The sequence below is a fragment of the Bubalus kerabau genome, chromosome 3 (assembly GCF_029407905.1).
Source record: "Bubalus kerabau isolate K-KA32 ecotype Philippines breed swamp buffalo chromosome 3, PCC_UOA_SB_1v2, whole genome shotgun sequence".
NCBI lineage: Eukaryota > Metazoa > Chordata > Mammalia > Artiodactyla > Bovidae > Bubalus > Bubalus kerabau.
In genome coordinates, this window is record NC_073626.1 from 117,603,353 (window position 1) to 117,624,362 (window position 21,010).

Here is a 21,010-nt window from a genome sequence, read left to right on the forward strand (position 1 = left end):
CCACTCACATGGTAACAGGGGGGTGCGAGTTAATTATTTTCCAAGGGCAGGGAGAGTGCTTATCTAAACATACACCCCATTCCATGGGCTCTGCTAACCTTGTTCCTGCCTTGGCCCTCAAGGTCCTCCTCCCCCCATTTCTGCTTAAGATTCATGATGGCAGGAGGTATGGGTATAAACAAATAACACAATGGCTGCCCTCAAAGACCTTTCAAAGTGACTTGGGGAGACAGAAACACAGATGGCAAAAAAACAAGCTAAAAATATATCAGTATATAAAAAGCAGCAAATAAATATAAATAGTCAGCATCATTATAGCAGTTCAGAGGAAGGAAGGAAAACAGTGGGCTAGGGTGTCCCAGCTTCACGGCAGGGATGTGATATAGGGTTTGTGGATTTCTCAGGTTGGGGTTGGGGGAGAAAAACCATAAAAACCACCAGTAAGAATCAGTTCGCAGAAGAAGGGAGATTCCTTGAGAGAGCAAATAGCAGGGGCGGCACCCATTTTTATCTTGCAAATTGGAAGCGGGTGGGGCTTATAGTACTTATTGAGATAATTAGAGATACTTGGCAGAGATGATTTTTTGATTTGATTTTTGGTGTGATGAGAGTGGTGTAGGAAGGTGATTAGGAATCTGAAGAAGCCTTTCTCAGAATAGAATGCTCTGATTTGCACATACATAATTTGGGGTACATTTCAGGGAGCCCTACCCCCAAGCTGAACAACTTTATAGTATACCTGAAGAGTTTCATCTTTGCTAGGACAAGCCATCTAGGAAAAAAAAGTCAGCCAGGTACACACACACACACACACACACACACACACGTATCACTCAAGGAGGTGTGTGTATATATATATATACATATATGCATATATACATACATATATATGTCACAGTAAAAGTTGTTAGGCAATATAAGATATAAGTAATCATTATGTTGTTACACAGGCAATATAAGACGTAACTAATATTCATTTACTCATGAATCATCAAACTCTGAAGCTGACTGGAAACAGGTGGGTAACAACTTGTCAGGGGCCCACTGGCTCCCACATGGCTTCAGCTTAGCCAGCGTCAGTCGGAGGAGGTGATTCTCTGCCTTTCTCAGAAGAAAGGATCTGACCTGAGGGAAACCAGACTCCTGAAAATTTGAATCAATGGAATTATTTACGCTTGCATCACCGGAATCCGCTCTGAGATGCCGATTTTGCTGCAGAAAAGATACTCTTGCTCCCCACCCCCTCCTTTCTTTTTGACAGTCAGTTAATAAAGACTCAACAATAAGCAGCTGCCAGTGATGTCATGTGGGACTTTGTCCACGGAGCTTGTATTTACAAGCTCAGAGCAACCACGGAGCCGCAGCCGGGGGAGCAGCCGACTCTCGGCAAACTTGCTCTGAATTCGCGGTAGCAACTTTTGCTGCTGCTTTGGCTGTTCAGGAAAACTGGCGTGTTCTCTGCCCCAGCCTTTTCAGGCTTCACAAATAAACAGAGGATCAACTCGGGAGGAAATGTTTAACTGGAGAGAGTTGCAGTTCCTGTGTTTGTCTCCAGGGCTGTGAGATGTGTTGACTGCAGAGCTGACGACAAGTAAGACTGTTGGAATTTTTTAAAAACTCTTGTAACAGTTTTTCGCATTTATATGGCTTGCTTTGCTTTTAAAGTGAGATGATGAGGTGTTTGTATTTCTCTGGGCTCTCTCGCTGCCGCAACAAGTATGCATTTGTTTCAAGTAGTAATTACAGTGCACTGAAGTTGATGGGGTAGGTGCAGAGAACTTGCACGTAGCTGATAACAAGATACTGAGTTCCTGATACTCATTTGCCTCTGCAGGGAGGTTGGAATTTTTTTTTTTTTAATGAGAAGCAACCAACCATACAGAAAACTATTAGCTTGACCTAGGAATTTTAGTAGAAAACTGTAAAGACTGATTTTTAATTAACTGTTTGTGTTGGAAAGGAAAACACACTCTTGTTTTTATTCTCTGATCCTTTCTGTGGTTTATAGATTTTAATGTGTGTGTGTGTTCTATGTCTATGTCTCTTCTTGATTACACCCTCCTTCCAAACACACACAAACTCATTCATTCTCAGAGAATATGAACCTCTAGACAAATGTTTTGCAATGGAAACCATTTCTATCTGGATTTCTTCCCTTTAGGTATCTGGAGAAATGTTCGCTGTTCTGACTTGCCCTCAGAGATGGGAACCTGAATGAAGGTGCTACTGAAAAAGTCAAACTTTGACACTCAGCTCTGTGGGGATGGGAGACCCACATCCTTGCTTTCACTTTCCTCCAACTCTTTCAAACTCTCTGAACACATTCTTTGGGGAATTGGAAGGGTGGGCTCTGTGTACCGCCAGCCTGGACCAGAGCTCCCTCTCATTACGGCTGCCAGGCGCCGCCTGGAAGCACTGCATCAGAGCCACGTGGATTTGTCTTTCAGCTGCATGCTTCCAGATGCAGGGCTTGCACCTGAGCGCCTGTGGTTCAGCCGCTTGTAATCAGTAGCACATTCTGGCCGATGCCTGCCATCCAGTCCTGACAGCCCTGCCACATGGATTGGCAAGTGGCTGTTAGCCTGTTACCTCCTGCACGTGAGCCCCATGACTTGATCCAGGAGACCTGGCTGGTCCTCTGTCACCAGCTCTGTCACCAGCCCACAAGAGCAGTGACAGCCTTTCCCTTTTTCTCTGGTCTCAGAATTGAAAAAGTCAGTGCCCAAAAGCTCCTAAAATATCCTAAAGTTTTCAATGGAATTCTCATATGGGCAGCCTCCTCATGCATGTTTGTCAGCTCCATTTTTTTCCATCAGAGCACACTCTTTTGGACATGTTTTTTTTTTTTTTTTTAATTTTATTGAAGTGTATTTGATTTATAATGTTAATTTCTGCTATATAGCAAGGTGACTCAGTTATATATATATATATATATACACACACACACACACACACACACACACACATACACATAATTTTTCTTTTTTTTTGACTGTGTTACACAGCATGTGGGATCCTAGTTCCATATCCAGGGCTTGAACCCCCATTCCCTGCTTTGGAAGCACAGAGTTTTAACCAATGAACTATCAGGGAAGTCTGGTTTATCACAGGATATTGAATATAATTCCCTGCACTTAGACAGTAGAACCCTGTTGTTTATCCATCCTGTATCTACTAGTTAGTACTGGATATGTTTTATGTATTAAAACTCAATGCTTTCTGTGAATTTTTACTTAAAAAAGGGGCTGTGCTACTAAAATAGTTTCCAAACCATTAGTCAAAGCTTATCATTTGTAGAAGAAAACCTGAGGCATGAGGAGGGAAATTGATTGGTCCAGAGTCACCTAGCAAGACAGTGGCAGAGCTCCAACCAGAAAACCATGCTCATCCTGGCATGCATTTCACATTTCAGTTCTTCCAGGATGTAGAAGAAATAGGACCCATATGTGGTTACTAGCCTTCTTGCAGGAGCTGGCTGAGTGAAGGTGTATAGATGAAGGTAGTCTGGTAAAGAGAGAACATTCCTGTTTTGTCTTTGGCTCTGGGTATGTTTCTTAACAACTCTGTTCCTCATTAGTTTGGCTAGAGAACCGAAGAGCACTTTGTGATTACTTGACAGTTGATGACCTAAAGTTAAGCGAGACAGTTCAGGTGGTGGAATAGTACATAAGGCAGTTTGCATCAGGTGCAGGTTGAGAGACCAAAGTTGATTTTCAGCTCTGATATTTTGTGCTTCTGCTTTACTTACATCTCTCAAACTTCTTTTATTGACCACACCCTTATCTGTCTTCCTCCTCTCTCCCAGCCTCATTTTCTCACTGCAGCCTGGACCTCTGATGCTAACACTCAACTTGATTCCACTAACGCCCTGTGTTCCTCTTTTCTCCGGAGCCTTCCTTGTCCCTGACACTTCTGCCTATGGGATGCCTCCATGGATTCTTCAAGTTGAAATGATGATTTTCTTCTTTGGACCCTCATGGTATCCTGTGCTGACTTTTGCTGTGGGATCTGAAGCTCTTTGCTACACAGTTAAATACATCTTTCCATCAAAAGCCAGGGCTGTGGTTCAGTACTTCTATATCCACAGCACTGTTACAGAGTGGTGGTTAAATATATAATAATAAAGAAGTGAAGGACTGAATTGCTAATCTTAAGTATCCTTTTTCCTAAACCAAACAGGCATGCCTCTACACATGGCTGACAAAAATATGTAAGTGTGCTGTGTGGCTTGAAATGCATCTTCAACGAATGAAGGCCCCCAATACTGGACTCCCAGGCGTGCACACAGGGCTATTCCTGAAGTGATTGTCTCCAACCTCCCCAGCCTCGTTTCTCTCCACTCCCTCCCATGTACTCTGTGTCTGTCCTGGAGATTCCTGACCTGACGATTCATCTGTGTCAGGGGTTGAAGAACAGCATGGTAGAGCCATTCAGGATTTGGGTTCTGGAACCAGGCTGCCCAGAACCCTCCTTTCATCACTGGCCAGCTTTATGATCTTGGTTAATTCACTTGAGTTTTCTCTTTCTGCTTTTTGTCTTTAAAATGTGGCCAATAAGAGTGCCTACCTCATACGAGTATTGTTGGTCAGTTGATAAGTTGTGTCCACTCTTTGCAACTCTATGGACTGGAAGCACACCAGGCTTCCCCGTCCTTCAGTGTCTCCTGGAGTTTGCTCAAATTCATGTCCACTGAGTCAGTGATGCTATCTAACCATCTCATCCTCTGCCACCACCTTCTCCTTTTGCCTTCTGTCTTTCCCATCATCAGAGTCTTTTCCAGTAAGTGGGCTCTTTACATCAGGTGGCTGAAGTATTGGAGCTTCAGCTTCAGCATCAGTCCTTCCAGTGAATACTCAGAATTGATTTTCTTTAGGATTGACTGTTGTGATCACTATTGGCCTGGCCAGTGTTCATGTTCCACCCTAGACTTAATGAATCAGCATCTCCAAGGTGGGATTCAGATTGAGGCATAGTTAAAAAGTTCCTCATGATTTGTTTTGGAATTCCTGTGTTACCTACCAGGAGGTGCTTTCTGTTACCTACACGTGCTGGGCTTGTATGTTCTCTAGCACCTCAATACCTTTATACTCTTGCCTGTGGCACCTCCCCATCCACTTAGTTTATCCTCCAGGTTGTGGCCAGATTTGTAATCTCATACCTAACTAAGCACCTGGCACAGAGTGAGTTCCCAAGAGATGATGAAAAATAAAAGTGTATGAATGCATGTTTGATAGGTACTCTAAGAGAAGATTTAAACTTTCTTCCCCATAGTCAGTACCACATTTCTAAACTCTTCACAAGTGCTATCTCATTATGATCATTTTGCTCATTTTCTAGGTAAAGATACTTAGGTCCAAAAAGGTGAAGTAATGTGCAAAAGTCACATGGGCAGTAAAAGAGGCAGAGACAGGACCTGAACCCTGACCCCATACTCTTGACCTTTCACAGTAAAACTCTCCAGACATATGGAAGGCAATCTTTCTTGTGAGCTTTACCAATGGTGGAACTTTGATTTTTCTTGTCTTTCCATACACTGATTGTACTGGAGAGCTACACATCAGATGGACACCTCTAGGTGCCAGCTGACTGAAGGGATGATTCACACTCTCTAGCTTTGCAGAAGGGTCAAAGCCCATGCCCAGTCCTTTGGCATTTTTGTTTTTCCTTTAATCTCAGACATGAATCCCCTTGCACGCTGGCCCAAGTTTATGGCTCAACATCAAGATTATTTGCATTCTTGGTGGAGACGTTGGTAGGCTGAGTTCAGCTTGGTCAAGAGTATGATTCAGGGGAGTTAGGTTAAAAAAAACTTGGAATTGATCTTTGGCCATTCAGCTGGTCTCTGAAAAGTTTGCCAGGGGAAGTGGTAGTATTTTGTTTAAATAGCCAGAATGGTTGAGGTTGAACACTGGCAAGTCATGGAACCAGTTACACTCAAGATACCCTATAGCCTTATTTTTCTCTAGTTATCTAATTCTGCAAAGTTTAATGCCTTTGGAATTTTAGATTCCCAACTGTGCTTTTTTTAAAAGATGAAATAATAAATCTCTCAGATACATAAGAACATTACCCATTGCAGTTACTATGCCTGAATACATACTTGTCTAATGAAGTGTGTCCTGTCCTTTTGGAAGCCTCCATTACACAAGGTACTTCCCAGTAGTTACATAAATTAATCTGGTATTTTCAGGGCAAGAAATCAGATCTCTCCTTTTAGAAATAAACTTTCTGGATTAGTGATTCCTTTGAGTAGAATTTGGATGCACTATAAGAAACCAATGGACTGAGTTCAAGAAGAAAGTCTCAAACCCATTTTGGAACTTAAGCTTGGATAATAATATGATAGATACCTATTATAATGTTGAAAGAAAAACTGTTATTTCTAAAACATGGGAACGAGTATTACTGTCAAGATGCGTGTCTGACAAACTATTCCAAGAAGGGTCCTTGCTTCATCTGACAAACTGAATATGGAAACATAGAGCCCTGACCCAGGCCAATCCAAAAGCTATATCCTAAGCGGGTCCCATCGCCAGGGCCGACCTGTTCTTAGAAACTTCTTTTTAAAAAAAATCAAAGTAATACATGTTCATAATTTAGAAAACCAAATAGTACAAAAATGTCTATATAAATAACTATATTCACATATGTCACTTGGTATATATTAAATGGTAGTCCTAAAATTGAGGTGGACACCACTGAGCAACTGAGCATGCATGTACTAAAATGTTTACATATATATATATATATAAGAACAGTGCTTGTATATATGACAAGATACGTGTGTGTGTGTTTATATATATATATATATATGACAGTCCTGAGCGACCTCCAAACCCCATTCCTCAGTCCTGCTTTTCAGAGGGTTTTCTTTTAGCTGTTTTTTCTATAATATTTTTAAATAATGCTTTTTATATCTAGTTATATTATAAAATTGTTTACCTTCTATTATGATAGATTACAATATATATTTGTTACACTTCCCATACCTCTCCTGTTCTCCAATGTAATTATATCACAATTTTGGCTAAATGTATATTCAGTGCTTATTTTTATCATGACTATAAATAGCATTTACTGTTGAGTCAAATAATTATTGAATTTCCTTTCTGTTAAAAATATTTTTTCTAAAGTTATAATTGCCTCATTTAAAACACTAACTTGGTTTTCTAGGAATACATAGTTAAAATTTTTAACAGCCTTTTGATGAATGTGCCCAAGATAACTTAATTTTAAAACATTATTCTATGGATAAGTTCTTAAGTCACCATATACTCTTTTCTTTTCTTTTTGGTTAGTTGTCAAGCAGAAGTTAATTATTATTTGTGTCATATCAGAATAAGTTTAAAAGGTCTGCCTTCAGCATTTTTTTTGTTCTAATTATAGTCAGTTACTCATATGTGAATAAATAGACTGAAATAATCTGGTTTACTGTAGTTTGTAAATAACATTCATAATTTAGTTTTATGGTTGCATGAATATTAATACATTTCAGTGTAAGAAATAGCCTTTGTTTCTGAGTAGCTTTGATATATAGAATAACTTTATCAGAGGAAAGCAAATGATACTTCATGTAATGTTATTTTATGAATAGCTAAATGAATGGCCCTCTTAAAATGACATTTATTTCTTCCCTTTCTCATTTTCTTCTTATTCTTTCAGCCCAGATTTGCACAATCAGGAATGTGAGATGCTTTATTATTGGGAGTACTAGTTAAAATAGTTTACTTAAAATAATTTGAAAGAGACTGTGTTTTTGGAGATTGCCAGTAGAGGGCCTTATTAAACTGAATAAAACTTCTCATACAGACCAATTGCAACAGGTACCATGAAAAAACCGTCATTTTTAGGACACCTGATTAACAGCAGTAAAACTACCAAGGTAATTTTTTTAAAGTGCCTTGTATTTCTTCCAGTCTGGAGAAATTAGAAGTCTTAACTCTTCCATTGTTAGAGAAAATTGGAGCATTCAGATCATTTATATAGCTCATCTATCAAACCAGGACTTCAGATGCCAAGTCATAAAATATGTACGACCCTTCTTTTGGAGTTGGAGCACTGGTTCCTGAGCCTTTTGGGGAAACTGATATTGGCTGCTGAGTATGGAGGGAAAAAACGATGGTTCTCCTGTCCTAGGAATGTGTCTAGTTTATATGTTTCCTATAGTTGAGTGAGCCCACTCTCAACAAGACGCGTTTTCTGTTTCCTGCACCCGGACTAGAATCTTCCCACTCTGTAGCGTATCCTTGATTCAGACACAGGGAAAGAGAATCTAGAGAAATCATGAATGCTGGAGAGCATTATTAAGTTCTCACATTGCCATGTTGCAGTGAAGGAAAGAGCCGTGGGGACTTGAGCTGACTTGTCTAGAGTCATTCTTTGGGTTAGCACAGAGCTCTTCTCTTCCTACTCACCAAAATACCTCCTTCTGAGGAAGGCTGCCTCTCCCTCCCCAGCCTCACTGAGACAGTTCCTGCTCAGCCTAAATAGCCTTTTCTCAGGAAAGTTTTCCCTATCTGCTATAGATCTGGAGAGCTTCAGGTCCTCGCTTTGCATAGCATGTGTCACCAGAGGAATTAAACACATGGTCAGCTATTGGATTCAGAAGGTCTCCCCATACTGTTTCTTGTTCCATGGAGGCAGAACCTGTGTCTATCACATCCAATATTGTAGCCTGAGCATCAAAAGCAGTGGCTGATAAATGGTAGATACCCAACAGATATTTGGTGCATGGGCAGATACAAGCAAATTTTCAGACTTTAGTGCTTTCTCCTCTCCATTCTTATACTTTTGAAAACATACCTTTTTATAACTCAACTGATGACATTCAACATTCCTGTGGACACAGAGAACAAAGGCAAGACATTTCTTTTTACCCAACTTTCAATGAATGAGTGAGTGCCTGTTTAATTTCAGTAGTGTAAGTATCCGTATTCACTGCATTCATCAATGGGGGCTCTATAGATATAAGAGTAAATGAAGAAGAGGACGGACAGGATTTCTTTTCTTCCTTCATTGTTGAAGACAAGGGAGTGGGAAGAGAAAGATGTCTTGAGCTGAGTAATGTGCCCTTTTACGTTTTCCAACTTGGGCTGGCAACTTTCTGGATACCCTTTCCCTGAGAGGCTGCCTTGTACACTAGAAAGATCAGGATTCTTTGGAGTCCATTAATAGAGAAACAAAACAAGTAGCTAAAGCTCATGCCCATGTGGCTTTAATCCCTAGATACCTAGGGATTGAAACCTAGAGGGTTCCAGCCTCTGACCTGATCTCCGTCGACTTTGAGAGAACTATTTAATTTCCTTGAGCTCAGTTTCCTTGTCCATAAGATGTAGTAACATCAGCAATGATTAAGTGCTTGCAGTATGTCTAGACCTGTCATGCTTTCTATTTATATTGTCTCATTTAATCCTCAAAATAGCCCTCTGAGATAGAGATTCCTATTAATTCTATTTCATAGATGAGAAGACCAAGGTCCCAAAAGGTTAATTTGTTCACAATTGCACAGTTAGACTTTGACCCAGATATTTGGATTATATTACCTCCTTATCACTGTAAGGATTAAATGAGATAAAGTATGTCCAGCTCCCGCACAAAACTAGACTCATAGTATGTGGTGACTGTTAATGTTGTAATTGGCTCCTTATCATTGAAGACATTATGGGCCCTTATAAGCAGGTGATAGTTGAAGGGAAGGGCTTCCCTGGTAGCTCAGACAGTAAAGCATCTGCCTGCAATTCTGAAGACCTGGGTTCAATCCCTGGGTTGGGAAGATCCCCTGGAGAAGGTAATGGCAACCCACTCCAGTACTCTTGCCTGGAAAATTCCATGGATGGAGGAGCCTGGTAGGCTACAATCCATGGGATCGCAGAGTCAGACACGACTGAGCGACTTCAGTGGTTCACTGGTTGAGGGGAAATGAGAGGCTGATGTGAGCACCACGTGTCTGGTCATAAGGACTTGTCATTTCATCTCAACATCAAATGTCAAGAACTGCATTTACTCGGCATTTTGGCACCTACCAGTATCTGCAGCCCCCAGGAGCTACCGAGGAGCCTGTCTACCTCTATGCCTGCTGGGCCATGAATACATGTGTTATGTTCTCATTATTTGGCCAGATTTTTCATTGCTCAATACCTTTATGTGTCTGTTTATGTGATGCCCTTGGCTTTATCATTTCTGCATTTTGGTTGGAAAAACTCAAATCCTGTGGTCTTTTGTATGGGTAGAATTGCTTATTTGAAGTACAGTAGAGTCAGGTTTCGGAGAAGACAATGGCACCCCACTCCAGTACTCTTGCCTGGAAAATCCCATGGACGGAGGAGCCTGGTAGGCTGCAGTCCATGGGGTCGCTGAGGGTCAGACACGACTGAGCGACTTCACGTTCACTTTTCACTTTCATGCATTGGAGAAGGAAATGGCAGCCCACTCCAGTGTTCTTGCCTGGAGAATCCCAGGGACGGGGGAGCCTGGTGGGCTGCCGTCTATGGGGTCACACACAGTCGGACACGACTGAAGTGACTTAGCTTAGCAGTAGCAGAGTCAGGTTTGGAGAAAGAAATGGCAACCCACTCCAGTGTTCTTGCCTGGAGAATCCCAGGGATGGGGGAGCCTGGTGGGCTGTTGTCTATGGGGTCGCACAGAGTCGGACACGACTGAAGCGACTTAGCAGCAGCAACAGCAGCAGAGTCAGGTTATGAAGTTGGATGGATATAAAGTGTGCTCAGCTCTTTTTGGTGGGATCTTAATTTGATGTGCTTTTCCTACATCCCTGGACCACCTTTCCTAGCTGTTCCTGCCCCCTCGCTCCCTCTTTCCCCCTCTCTTTCTTTACCCCACCTTATTTCTCTATTCTTGTCTCTCTTAATCATCTCTCTTCCCATCTCTCCCTCTTTTTTCATTCTTTTTGTTTTTCTCCTTCCTTATCTTAATTTACCTCCTCTTTCTCGCCTACTCCCCAGAAAGCCGGGTAGAGAAGCAATGGTGGCCATTGTTTCTCACTGGTGATGGACCGGGCGATGGAGAAGGGAATCATTTCAGTTTTCTACCTCTCCATAAACCTCAGATGTCCCAGGGCCTCATTATAATGCTGATCCGATTAAACAGAGAACACATCCAAATTCCAAGCCAAAGCAAGGGAGAAACCAAAAGAGCAAGCAGCATGGTGAAATCTAGATGGAGACTTGAACAACCCTGCTGGTAAGATTGTCCCACAGCCAGCTGTAAGACATGGGATCAAGTGGCCCCATCTGCACAGTGAAAGGTGGTGATCATCAGATAGTCATCAGGCCATTTCTGATGCCGTGATCCTGTTATTCCTTAACATATAGTGACTTGCATCTGACTCCTAGTCCAGATAATCCAGCACAGCACTTGGGAGCAAGCCCCTCCCCTCCCCGCCCCCAAGACAGCAGGGGCAGGTCTGGGCTGCAAGCACAAAGACTCTGAGATCTCAAGAAGCCTGGTTTTTCCAAAGTGCTGAAGTGATTTTGTCACTGCATAATGCTGTGGGCTTTCACAACAGATGTTGAAGGATCACTCTTGAAAGGGTGTTTCTCCAGAGCATTTAATTATAACCTCCAAAGAAGATTAACAGATGTTATAATTGTCTGTACTCTTTGATTAAATAGTTTCTGCATGAGTAGCTTTCTTAGATTTTCCTTCTCTGTTTTGTATGTTCTTTAAAAAGAACTGACATGTGTCTGCAATTTTCTAGAGATAGCTCCTCAACGGGCTTGGTAGGAATCTTTCCAGATTTATAAGTTCATTCTTTCTCTTTTCCTTATCTAGCTGTCTATCTCTCGTTGTTTCTCTCTCTCTCTCTGCCATCTTTCTCTGTCATCTCTCTCATCTCTGTCTCCTCTCTGTCTCTCTCTGTGTGTATCATCTATATATCTATCAAACAATCAGTCAAACCTGGGCCAAGGCAAGCTGTTCTTCTATAGATGGAACCATTGGTTATAAAGGCAGCTGGGTGACAGGAATATGAATGTGGCTAGGAAACTGGCCACTCTTTTTACCATTTTTCCAGGAAAGTGACTGATGCCCATAAATATTCTTTTTGGAAAAAACTGCAAGTGGGAAAAAAAAGTTGTGCAAACCTCATGCAGCAACCAACCATGCCAGGTGCCAAGTGTGCAAATGAGTGTGTGAGCAGAGAGAAATCCAATGTTCACTATGTAAATGTCTGCAGATTTCCTTGGCAGTATTTTCTCTGGGAAGATAAGTTACCAGCCAGAATCCTTATTGACATCAAAAGCATTGTTGTCATTCCATTATTGAGAACCCAGGAGTCTTCCTTTCCATCAGATATGTGGTTTGTGTTCTAGGGCTCATTTATCTCACCTTCTACTTAGCCCAGCAAGAAGGAGGATGCCACTAACTTTACATGAATAAGAATGCTTCTTTATCATCATCCAATGTTTTTTCCTTGAGAAGAAAAAACTATAAGGAAGGGGTTCAGACATAAGGTCAATTTACGGTTGATGATAAGAGAAATAAATAAGTACTGATCAGTGTTTTATAGGGGTCTGCCTAGTGATTGTTCCCACCTCACCATGTGGGAACATCTGAAAAGGGCTCATAAATCAGGGCAAAGATCAATCCTTAGATGAGCTTGAGGGAAGAGAGCAATCATTGACTTCACTGGATAAATTAGTATTAAACATTTCATTGGGGGAAAAAGGGAAGAAAATACTTAGGTTGTTAATTTGATCTATTTTATCCATACTTGCTAAGGAAGAGGAGGGAAAAAGAGTATTTTCTGAGCAGGCAAGGGATTTTTGAATATATGTGCTACTAGAAAATCAAAAGGGAAAAATGTCTGTCTGTATGGGGTTTAACTTATATACAGAGTACATCATGAGAAACGCTGGGCTGGAAGAAGCACAAGCTAGAATCAAGATAGCCAGGAGAAATATCAATAACCTCAGATATGTAGATAATACCACCCTTATGGCAGAGAGTGGAGAAGAACTAAAGAGCCTCTTGATGAAAGTGAAAGAGGAGAGTGAAAAAGTTGGCTTAAAGCTCAACATTCAGGAAACTAAGATCATGGCATCTGGTCCCATCACTTCATGAGAAATAGATGGGGAAACAGTGGCTGACTGTATTTTCTGGGGCTGCAAAATCACTGCAGATGGTGATTGCAGCCATGAAATTAAAAGACACTTACTCCTTGGAAGGGAAGTTATAACCAACCTAGACAGCATATTAAAAAGCAGAGACATTACTTTGTCAACAAAGGTCCGTCTAGTCAAGGCTAGAAAAACTACTGGTTTTTCCAGTAGTCAAGTATGGATGTGAGAGTTGGACTATAAAGAAAGCCAAGTGTAGAAGAATTGATGCTTTTGAACTGTGGTATTGGAGAAGACTCTTGAGAGTCCCTTGGACTGCAAGGAGATCCAACTAGTCCATTCTAAAGGAGACCAGTCCTGGGTGTTCTTTGGAAGGACTTATGTTGAAGTTGAAACTCCAATACTTTGGCCACCTGATGTGAAGAGCTGACTTATTTGAAAAGACCCTGATGCTGGGAAAGATTGAGGGCAGGAGGAGAAGGGGGTGACAGAGGATGAGATGGCTGGATGCCATCACTGACTCGATGGACGTGTGTCTGGGTGAACTCCGGGAGTTGGTGATGGACAGGGAGGCCTGGCGTGCTGTGATTTATGGGATCGCAGGGAGTCGAACACGACTGAGTGACTGAGCTGAACTGAACTGATGGAGTTTACAACATATTGGAGGAAAGGAGTTAATCTCATAAGGACATTCACAGAATGTTTAAAACCAACAAATATGATTAAATTCCAAATGAATGATCAGAGCTTTGCCAAATTAAAAGGTTTTGTAAGTTGGTGACCAAGATCTTGAACATTCTATAACACATATGTAAAAGAAATGGCCAAAGAAATTTGATTTATCAGGTGATTTGGAAGAAGAGAATTTTAAAACTTTTTTTGAAGTGTAATATACATGCAGGTAAGTGCACATAAGTATACTGCTTGACATACTTTTATGAAGTGAATACACCTCAGAGTTGTTCAAAATTGAGAAAGGAGTGCATCAAGACTGTATATTGTCACCTTGCTTATTTAACTTCTATGCAGAATATATCATGTGAAATGATGGGTGGATGACTCTTGGCTGGAATAAAGATTGCTGGGAGAATAGCAACAACTTCAGATATGTAGATGATACCACTCTAATGGCTGAAAGTGAAGAGGAACTAAAGAGCTTCTTAATGAGGGTTAAAGAGGACAATGGAAAAGGTGGGCTTAAAACTCAACATTCAAAAAACGAAGATCGTGACATCCAGTCCCATCACTTCATGGCAAATAGATGGGGAACCAGTGACAGACTTTATTTTCCTGGGATCCAAAATCAAGATGGTGACTTCAGCCATGAAATTGAAAGACACTTGCTCCTTGGAAGTAAAGCTATGACCAACCTAGACAGCATATTAAAAAGCAGAGACATCACTTAGCTGACAAAGTCCCTAAATTCAAAGCTGTGGTCTTTCCAGTAGTCATGTGCAGATGTGAGAGTTGGACCATAAAAGACTGAGTGCCAAAGAATTGATGCCTTTGAATTGTGATGCTGGAAAACACTCTTGAGAGTCTCTAGGACTGCAAGAAGATCAAGCCAGTCAATCCTAAAGGAAATCAGCTCTAAATATTTGTTGGAAGGACTGATGCTGAAGCTCCAATACTTTGGCCACCTGATGGGAAGAGCTGATTCATTGGAAAAAAGCCTCATGCTGGGAAAGATTGAGGGATGAGGAAAAGGGGGCGAAAAGGATGAAATGATTGGATGGCCTCACTGACTCAATGGACAAGAGTTTGAGCAAACTCTGGGAGATAGTGAAGTACAGGGAAGCCTGGTGTGCTTCAGCTTATGGGGTCGTAAGGAGTTGGACATGACTTAGTGACTGAACAACACCACTACCATAACCTGTATTACCAGTTCTTAGACCAAAAAATATCACCAACACTTCACTAACACCCTTCTCAAGTTCCCTTCTAGTCATATCCCTTAGGTAATCAGCGTGAGGGCTTCCAGTAACATAGATTAATTTTGTCTGTTTTTACACTTTATATAAATAGAATCCCACAGTATGTATAATTTTCTTTCATTCAAATTGTATTTTTGTGATTCAGCCACATTGCTGTGGTTAGTCATAGAGTTTTCATGCTCATTGTTTTATAGTATTCCACTGTGTGACTATATCATTATATATTGTTTCTACCATTGATGGGAATTTGAATAGTTTCTAGTTTGAAACCATGACAAATAGTGCTGCTATGAATATTCTAGTACATATACCTCAGTGAACAAACACACACATTTTAGTACCTGTTAAGTGTGTTTGTGTGTGTAATTATTGCATCACAGGGAATCTAGGAGACACTGCTCAATAGTTTTCCAAGGCTGTTGTACCAATTTATATTCCCACCAATAATATGTGGAGATCATGTGATGTTTGAATTTACTCAAGAGAATACTACTTAACTTCCACGACTACTTAAGGGTAGACGTTAAAGAGAAGCAAGTGTGGCCTAAATGTTAGGTAGAAATTTTGGTCATTTGGAAATTCACAAACAGAAACTGGGACAGTATAAAATAGTTTCTTGTCTCTAGAGGTGATAGACTGTGATGGGATGGATGGTTTTTATTGGGAAGGAAGGTGAGCTGGAAGATTCCAAGTCCTCTTCCATCTATGGACTTTTTAGATCACAACTAATAAACTCTATGGAAACTGAAAGATGCAAGAGGTTAAAAGTGGTCATTGGCATGGACCAGATAGTCAGATGGTAGGAGACCAGATGTGAGTCACCAGGAATGACTACAAAGACAACGCTGACTGTGAATGAAGGCAGATACCACTCAATAAAGGGAGACAGGTACTTGGAACTGAATAGGATGTAGTGGAGTTGAATGGGGTCATAAAAAGAAATAATATACTAGTAGATGGAAGAAAAAGGAGTAGTTTAAATGCAGCCACAGGTTTATTTTAGAGTGTGTATGGAAGACAGGTTGACTCAGTTCAGTGCTGAATGCTCAGAACCAATCATAAGCATCCTAAAGCAAAGTGGAGACATTTGATCAGCTCTATCAGAGGTCAAAGGATGCCTGAAAAATGCCCTGGAGGAGAGTTATTCCATAGGGTGCTGGCCAGATAACACTCCCCAGGGCATAAGAACATGGCAACTTTTCTGCAAGACTGACTGGAGACTATGCTTCTATACCTGTCTCCTTGACACTTCAACCTCTAGGAAGCTTAGAATCAAACTTAAATGTTTAATTGCAAGTAGTCTGTTGGCTTATATCCTACATTTTTGCAATTTTCCATCCTCTCATCTTTGTAGCTTGTGGTAAACAGAATTCTGTGATAGGCCATAAGAAGCCATTCCCTTGAATAATCCTCCCCTCCGCTTTGTGTGGGTAGAGCCTAATCACTCTCATGATTAGGTTACATGATATGGCAAAGGTGGATTTTTGCAAATGTAATTAAAGTCCTTAATCAGTTTACTTTGAGTTAATAAAAAGAGATTTTCTTTGGTGAGCCTGACCTAATCAGTCAAGTCCCTTAGAGCAAGTCTGGAGATTAGAAATTTGAAGCTTATGTTTTCCTGCTGAGCTTAGAAAAGCAAGTCATCATGAGTTCTACAGATATAAGAAAATGAATTCTGCCAACGGCCACATGAGCTCAGAAGATGACTCTAAGGCTCAGGTGAGATCTGAACAAGGTCCCAGATAGGTTGTTGTCAGATTCCTGAGTCGTGGAAACTGTGAGATAATAAATGTTTTTAAGCCGCTCAATTTGTTACACAGCAATATATAAGTAATATTAATATATACATTTTCACTCATCTCTGTCTCAGTTTTATCCTTTTTTTGTTGTGTACATGGCCTCTTTATTTTCTTTGTAATTTGAATAAAACTGAATGAATTAAGGAATAAATAGTGTCCTAGGACCCCTGACACCTACTCCAGGGTGACAGGGGTGATGCTGCCCCCTCCCTCACATTAGACTCCCTCCCACCTCTGTGACTTTTATTTATCTCTACTTCTTCAAACTTCATCCTAACTTAGAGACTCAGCTTGAGTTCTCCGTCCTCCATAATTCTTACAATCTGAGTTTTTGGAGGTTTGTTTTCTGTTTTTCTTTCTAAAACCCCTACAGCAGGGGTTTCTAGTCTGAGGGCTGAGGACATCATAATTACTTCAGGGAGGTTTTAAAAATGCAGATTCCCAACATTTTCTCCCTCTCTGCCTTTTCTAGAAATTCTGGTTCATTACTGAACTTTTGAAAACCTTCCCAGGTTGTATCACTGGGCATCGAGGTTTGGTAACAGTTGCCCTGTCATTCTTAACACAATGTTGGCTCTGTATATAGTGTCCTGTGTGACTTACTGCCTGGTCTTGAGGCTTTCAAAACTTTAAGCCAAATATGTAAATTACCTGTAGCCTGGACAGCATATTGTGCATTTCTTTAATATTAACCTTGGTTTTATTATGTTTATACTAGTAGCTTCCCTTTGGCTTTCCTTCCTCAATTATTTTATAATTTTCTTTTTGTGTATATTTTTGTATTAATAAGTAATCACAAATCCTTGTTGGGTGGGGTGAGATTGGGAATGAATAAATAGAAAACCAGTGTCCTCATCCCTAATATTTTAATATATGTGAATCTTGTTTCCTTGGCAACAGTAAAATTTTCTAAACCACAAACTCTGACTTATCCTCTTTCATGCCCTCATTATACCTTGCACAGTTTGAGCATATAGGAATGGTGTTCAGAAAACTAAAGACTGATGCTTGGACTGATAAGGTTCTTGCTTTATACAAAGAGTATTCCTTCCTCTCCTTTCCGCTCCCACCTTGTCTCCTTCCTCACCTGCTTCTCCTATCTTTTGAAGCATTGAACAAAGAATTACTCTTTTTCCTGGACTCAATCATTCGAGGCTGGCACAATGCAGAGATAAGGCTTTAGAATTCATAGGAGGACTCTTTGTCTCTTTCAGGGGGTTTCATCTGCCTGAAATGGCTTTACCTGAGGTGTATTTTTTTTTTAACCTCCTGGTTCTGTGAACAGGCACAGTTTAGACCCAAGACTGGAGGTGTGAGCAGGAGGGAGCAGGAGGAATAATCACTGGATGCTGCCCTTTCCCTTTATAAAGCCTCATTAAATGGGCTGCATTCGAGACAGCAACTACGCCCTTTTATGCCAAAGCACACCTCTGTGGTACCACTGGAAATGGTATTGTGCAAGCTATATTATATTTGGTGAATGGTACATTATTGCGTGGGGAGGCTGGTTTATTATATAGAGCTGAGGAATGCTCCAGGGAAGTTCTACAGAGACAGTCATTGTGGAAAAACTGATAAATTGTACTCCTCTAAATATTCCTTTGAAGCCTTTTCAACTGTTCTGAAAATGTATACTCTCTTGGGCAGTGAGGAGTCTCCTGTGTCTCTCTACTTGTCCTTTCTGTAAATCTCTTTTTACTTCGATTCTCCTCAATGGGTGACTGTTTTGGTTTTTTTTTTTTTTTTTTTTTGCCATTGACTTTTTCTTGAATGTATTTGTATCCAAAGATCTGAACTGGCCAGGTGGGCATGATAAAATATGCTGTGTATTTATGTGTGTGTACACATGTGCATATATGCATATAAGCATATGCATTTGAGTTTTGGGGTTCCTGTTTTTTTTTTTGCCATTTCCATTAGACAAAATCAGAATGCTATTTCATACATCCTCCAATTTCCAAATTAAACTGATTGAATTTAGAATGCACTCTATCAGAAACTCAAATAATCCCAGGGCATTTTAAATAGTGGCATTTATCATTTTCTACTAAAATAAAAAAGTACTTTCTGCTTGATGGAAAGGTTTTCGTGCCATTTTCTCCAATATAGTGGGATTACACTTAAACCATTATAAATCTTATCAAAGGTAAGTGTTTGGGCCATTAAATTCTGCCTCTTTCCTACTTCAATCACCCTATGTACTTGTAAGGATATAGAATTTTCACACATGACTCAGAATGTTTCAGTTTTGTTTCTTAGAAATATGTTTAGTGAGAGCTCATGGAAGCATTATACATTGTAGGTTCTCGGAGCCAACATCTTGGATGTAGAGGAGATCTGTGTAGTAGTGACTGAAGCTGACTAGACTTGGAGTCAGCCCAGCCCGAAATGCTAGGCTGGATGAAGCTCAAGCTGAAATCAAAATTGCTGGGAGAATAACCTCAGATATACAGATAACACCACCTTTATGGCAGAAGTGAAGAGGAACTAAAGAGCCTCTTGATGAAGGTGAAAGAGGACAGTGGAAAAAGCTGGCTTAAAACTTAAAATTCAAAAAATGAACATCATAGCATCTGGTCCCATCACTTCATGGCAAATAGATGGGAAAACAATGGAAACAGTGACAGACTTTATTTTCTTGGGCTCCAAAATCACTGTGGATGGTGACTGAAGCCATGAAATTAAAAGATGCTCCTAGGAAGAAAAGCTATGACAAAGCTAGACAGTGTATTAAAAAGCAGAGATATCACTTTGCCAACAAAGGTCCATATAGTCAAAGCTATGGTTTTCCAGTAGTCATGTATGGATGTGAGAGTTGGACCATTAAAGAAGGCTGAGCACCGAAGAATTGATGCTTTTGAACTGTGGTGTTGGAGAAGGCTCTTGTGAGTCCCTTGGACAGCAAGGAGATCAAACCAGTCAATCCTAAAGGTGATCAACCCTGAATATTCATTGGAAGGACTGATACTGAGGCTCCAATACTTTGGCCACCTGATGCAAAGAATTGACTCATTAGAAAAGACCCTGATGCTGGGAAAGATTCAAGGCGAGAGGAGAAGGGGGTGACAGGATGAGATGATTGGATGGCATCATTGATTCAATGGACCTGAGTTTGAGCAAACTCCGGGAGATAGGTTTCCCTGGTGGCTCAGACGGTAAAGCGTCTGTCTGCAATGCAGGAGACCCAGGTTCGATCCCTGGGTTGGGAAGATCCCCTAGAGAAAGAAATGGCAACCCACTCCAGTACTCTTGCCTAGAAAATCCCATGGATGGAGTAACCTGGTAGGCTGCAGTCCGTGGAATCGCAGAGTCGGACGTGACTGAGTGACTTCACTTTCTTTCCGGGAGATAGTGAAGGACTGGGAAACCTGGCGTACTGAAATTCATGGGGTCTGAAAGAGTCCAACACAACTAAGAGACTGGACAACAATAATGCCATAAGGAGCAGCAGAGCCTATAGGCAGCCGTGTGTCTGTGTGCGCGTGTGTATGCCTGCTCAGTCATGTCCCACTCCTTGCGACCCTATGAACTGTAGCCTGCCACACTTCTCTGTCCGTGGGATTCTCCAGGCAAGAATACTAGAGTGATACTAGAGTGAATTGCCATTGATAGGTGGATTCTTTACCAACAGCACCACCTGGGAAGCCCTTAGGCAGCCATGCAGCACATCAAATACCATCAAATGCTAAACCATGATGCTCCTCAGTTGAAAAAAAACCACGTATTTTTAGAGATCCTACATGCCTTACAGTTTCCTTCCCCACCTTCACTCTCTGTCTTGGCCTCCAGCTTATTAAATATATGCTGATCACAGGCAGAGAGACGTGGAGAACTAAGTGTGTTGGTCAGTTTCCTTGATAAAGCAGCTCTGGGTGCAGAGTCCCACTCTAGGAGCCACCTTTCAAATTCAGCAACCTAACTTGGCTGTTTCTGTATCTCCTGCCACATTGACTTCAAACAGGAACAAGCAGAAAATTTTGCCAAGGATAGCTTAAGCAAAAAGTTCAGTGTTGTATGACAGATAATGAAGAAAATTGGATGAAGAAAAAAAAAAGTTTAGCTTCAAGTTCTCTGCACCAGCTGCCTTCAATATTTGGTTCCATGTCTGTCTCCATATTTTTGTGTGTGTATGTGATGGGGGAAAGTGTCCTTTTTGAAACCTGATGAGGACTTTGCGTAAGCCTTTCTTGCCCAGGCTTCC

At 41.0% G+C, this 21,010-nt stretch overlaps 1 protein-coding gene and 1 non-coding gene across 15 annotated transcripts in view; both read left to right on the forward strand.

The window, feature by feature from the left end:
- Window positions 1-603: 603 nt before the first annotated feature.
- The window catches only part of NCKAP5 (NCK associated protein 5), a 1,093,872-nt gene continuing 1,073,465 nt past the window's right edge, over window positions 604-21,010 (forward strand). For 7 of the 14 annotated variants that reach the window (XR_008711991.1, XR_008711992.1, XR_008711990.1 and 4 more), the window contains exon 1: window positions 610-1,591. The gene's annotated coding sequence lies outside the window, so the exon portion shown is untranslated. Of the gene's footprint in view, window positions 1,592-21,010 lie in introns of all 14 variants that reach the window. The other 7 variants (XM_055572827.1, XM_055572834.1, XM_055572844.1 and 4 more) reach the window with 7 other exon arrangements.
- TRNAC-GCA (transfer RNA cysteine (anticodon GCA)) lies at window positions 19,947-20,018 on the forward strand. The gene has a single exon. It is a non-coding gene; the product is annotated as a tRNA-Cys (tRNA).